Source organism: Chelmon rostratus, chromosome 1 (assembly GCF_017976325.1).
Source record: "Chelmon rostratus isolate fCheRos1 chromosome 1, fCheRos1.pri, whole genome shotgun sequence".
NCBI lineage: Eukaryota > Metazoa > Chordata > Actinopteri > Chaetodontiformes > Chaetodontidae > Chelmon > Chelmon rostratus.
Genome location: NC_055658.1, coordinates 30,397,339 through 30,402,158, shown reverse-complemented (window position 1 = coordinate 30,402,158; position 4,820 = coordinate 30,397,339).

Below are 4,820 nucleotides of genomic sequence, written 5' to 3'. Positions count from 1 at the left end.
TGAATGAGGATTTGATGTTGTTGCAGGTTGTCCTGACTGCCCTGCTCGGATTATGAAAAAGAGTCAATAACAAAGGATCCTACATACTCAAAGAGCATTTTACCTCAAAATAAAACAATGTAAACAGGGATTTATATAAGAATTCACAATTGAATTCATTTAACTTTTTTCTTTGATACAAACTGTGTGGGCCAAATCACACTTTATGGGGGGGCAACTTGGGTCCATGGGCCCCACTTTGAACGGCCCTGTGCTAGAGGAAAAGCCAGGCTCACATTATCTGCGTACCAAGAATATCTGTACAAAAGTTCATGTCAATCCACCCAGTTGTTCCTCAGATGTCCGTCAAAGTGGTGGATTGACTGTTTCACACAGACAGCCAGCTAGCATCACTAAAAACTGCGTTGGGGGGGGGTGAAAACTAATAAAGACTGTGAAGAACTTCGACAGGAAGGGTTTTTATCCACTTTATGTTGCTGAACACTCTTCCTGTAATACATTTTATGATAGTACATCATTGCATCAATCAACAGAAAAAAAGACGCTGTTTCCTTCCCAGCTGTGCACCTCCTCCGACAAGCTCCACCAGCTTCAACCTTCTCGCTTCAGCAGCATGAAAGCAAACCCAGCCAGTGCCGAGAGCGGAGGCAGGTTCACTCCAGGTGACGTGAACTGGGGAGACACATCTGCTCGAACCGAAAATGCTTCAGATTTTCATGGTGCGAGAAGATCTGCATCCAATCAGCCTCATCTGCACACCGAGTAAACCGATCCGCACCCAGTTTGCAACTATAACTCAGCCAGACACACACGATGACGGTATTTCAGCGAGGAGAGATCAATCTGAAATCAAATACGATACTCAAGATGACTTTACCACTTTACTTCATATGAATGTAAACTTTTGTAGCCTATTAATAACACGAGGTGGCAGGGGTCCTCAACTACATCTGACCAAGTGCCAGAATTCCTTTGTGAGGGCTGGACAACATTTCTTTAGGCCTAATGAACAAATTATTGTTATATTTTCACTTTCTTACAAAATTACTGTTATTTTTATTGGCCTATATCAGTGTGAACAAACTCTTAAAAACCATGGAAAGTCCATAACTGTGACTAGATACTGAACCAGAAAATGCTCTCAGACCTTCACCGAGGATGCAGTCAGTCCTCATCTCAACAAAAACTCCTTTTCAGGATCCAGGAAGTATCACAAATACTTGGCTTGAGACTCAATACAACTGTTGGCCCATGAAAATAAACCCAAGTGACGTCTCTTGCGTCTAACAGACAAGCTGTGTGATTTGTCGACGGCTCCAGAGTTTCCTCCCGCAGTTCAGCCGTCAGCCTGCTGTCGGCTCCAGGGAATGACCGGCCTGCAGGATAATCTGATTCTGTAAGACTGTAAGCTAGGAAGACTCAAAAGAAACTGGACCTCTTCCGCTGGTGAGGAATTTTACGTCCACACTTTTTCTGAACTCATTAATATTCTGTTGGACTGATGTGGCCCGCAGGCCTCCAGTTAACGATCACTACGCTACTGGCTGGGTCCAGATTCACTGGCTGTTCAGTCTGGATTTGGACCGAGGTTCAAATTTTGAGAAGCTCTGCAGTATAATACAGTTATATGCAGATATGAGGATATTTTTTATTTTTAAGTGTTTATTAATGTACAGTATTTGTCAACTTCTATGAAGACACATTTTATATTTGTCCAACTGTGAGTTTATGCACCAGCCTTCACTTATGAGAGCCCACAGGAGCATTTATAGACAAATACATTAATCAACATTTATATCTGCTGCATTATGTCATAAATAATTTATTAAATGTTTATATACTACTTAACGATCAGTGGGAGGTTATAAGTTAAGTGTTGTGATGGTGAGCAATTGATTTAGTTATATAATTTTCACACATTGACAGTGTGTCCTGTGTGAAACAACCACTAGGGGTCGCCAAAGCTGGCAATTTGATGAATAGAATAAGTCACAAGCAGGGCCACATTTTTTTTTATCATTTACTCCACTGGGACGCACATTCGTATCCTGTCAATCAAAATGATGTAAAATTTAGTTTTTAAATATTTTACGGGAAAATAAAGATAAACACAGTGTGTTGTGGTGAAAATAGGCAGAAAATGCAAAGCACCGCTGATTATCTAAATAACATGGAAGGAATCGCTGTCTGTCTGTATGTCTGTCCTCAGATTTTCTCAACAACAGTTTGTCTGATTGACTTCACATTGGCAGGTGTATCGCTGAGGGCTGGTGGAAGCACTGTGTCCAGCGTGAAGTAGATCGTATGAGCCGCAACGCTGGAGGGCGAACAATCGTCCCGCTCTGAACAGGCACGTTTTAAAATGACGTTGCACTATTTCTGCAGATCACGAGTCCCACCGAGTAAACAGAGTGAAGCTGCAGGAGTTTCAATCAATCAATCAAACTTCATTTATATAGCATTTTTTGGTGCTATAAATGAGCTGTTCCAGCTTTTTAAACCTGATTGTAGCATATTTTAACATTAACAGTACTTGTAAACAGCAGTAAATGCTCACACTTTGTTTTGAAACATAAAATCCAGTCAGATAACCAGAGATGCTTTGTCGGGTAGTTTTACGTAAGTTATTTACAGTCTATTCTGGGCTGAATCTGGAATATTGTATGTTTTTGTGCTGAACTCCTCCTGTGGGGAAATATTGGAGAAAGTGTTGAAGTTGGCGGTTCGTCACCGCCAGCGTCATGCCGAGCCGTTGCAACAGTCAGACTTTGTTAAAGTGCTGTGGGAGTTGTTGCCGTGGCAACCGTTTTGTGGAGTGTTTGTGAGTGTTTCAAGCTCCCGTGGGATTTGGGGGGGAAACAGTGTGTGTGTGTGTGTAAATCAGTGTTGGCTGGAAATGCCTGGGTGACCTCATGCACATCTGTGAGTGTTGGACTGATAGATGGAGAAAGTTTTTAAAGACAAAAGCTCCACTTCTTCTGTCTTTGTGTTGAGAGGCAGAGAGCTGAGCCTCTTATCTGAGGGTCTAAACACAAACAAACAAACAAACAGACAGGCAGACAGGCAGGCAGACAGGCGGACAGACGGACAGCAGCCTGGGTGGTGTTGAGTCCTGATGCCTGCACTGATGACACTCAGTATTCAGAGCCGCACAGCACAGATCAGCCCGTCGCCTCCAGCAGCTGCTCCTGTTCGGAGCTGCCATATCTTATTCATAACCTGCTGAATAGTAACCAGATCCAACGCAGGCGTTCTGCCCTCGGCCTCGTTCTCAGGCTGCTGCTCGTATCTGACTTTTACACAGTCAAAACAAAGAGAGGGGCTTCTTATCTCATCTGGGTTTCTGTTGTGTTGATTATGTTTTTGTGCGTATTCATCTTCCTATGATGACGTTTTTCTTTTAGCTTGTGTTTATTGCTCCACTTCCTGTTCTGTAAAGAGAAGAAAGTTCTTTAAGAAATTTCTTTGAGATTAACACTACATATCTACAGTGGCTCAAGTTTATTAAATCAGATCCTGTAGTTTGTTTTTGGGATTTTTTACTTTCCTTGGCCTGAGGGAATTTTTGAAGTGGAAAAAGTATTAAGAGCCTTTAAGTAAAAGTTTCAAAGCCAAAATACAAAAATACTCTATTACAAGGAAAAGTCCTGCATTTAAAATAAGAATCAGAACAAAAGTATCATCAGAAAAATGAAGTAAAAGTATCAGAAGTAAAAGTACTGCTTTTGCAGAAAATGGCCCTTGTTTGGTGTATTATTGTGTATTAGATTATTAATACTGATGCATCAGTGTGAAAGCAGTATTCTACTGCTTTGTCTTTAACACAGTTTGGTAGTTTAGCCTGGTGGTTCCCAGCTCTGCTTTATTGTGATGGATCAAAAGACAAAAACGTTTGGAACCACTGGAACCAAATATTCTTTTATAATTTTTTTCATTTTAAATCATCATCATATGTGTTTCATGTAAAATCTAAAAGTCTGAAAACAGCTGGAAAATAAATGTAGTGAAACAAAAAGTGCAGTATTTCCCTCTGAGCAGTAACAGAGCAGAAGTATGAGTACAGTACTTGAGTGAATGTATTCAGTTACTTTCCAGCACTGCTGGTCAATCCTTTACCCCCACTATAGTAGGGCCCCTCAGTCTGCAGGACGTTTTAACATCTATGTTTTTGATTTGTCAGAGGATTTTTCTTCCTTTCCTTTTTTTTCTGTGTTTTATAAAGTTAATACCATGAAACCTCAAAGTGTGAGAAAAACACAGAAATCACCATCAAACGCCTCAAAGATGAGATATAACAGTGCTTATTGGGCTGTCTGACGGATGATGCAACATGTTAAGCACTGAGCAGTCATTAATGGAAATTAATATATATTCTAAATATATATTCTTCTATAAATAATATAGCAAAATGTATTTTTTATTTTAAGAAACAAAAAGGAGAATATCAAGCTTCATGCATTTTTAAAGGGCAGTGAGAGATGCAAGATTATAGGCTGAGCTGTTGATAATTAATAAGAAAATAACGATTATAAACCCTCTCACTGTGACACTCCCCTCACAATACAAATGTGCACAATATTTATGCATATTATATTATCTGTGATCCACTGTTATGATATCATCTTACTGTTCCACGCGGGGAGTCACATGACCCCTGTTAGGGTGAGAGGGGGGGGGTCAAAACGCTTCAATGAAAACCACATGGAGGGAGGAGAGAGCTGCGACTAAACAGGGAGAGAGAGAGAGAGAGAGAGAGAGAAAGAGAGAGAGAGAGAGAGAGAGAGAGCAGCATGAGCCACAGAGACAGTCGAAGAAGAACA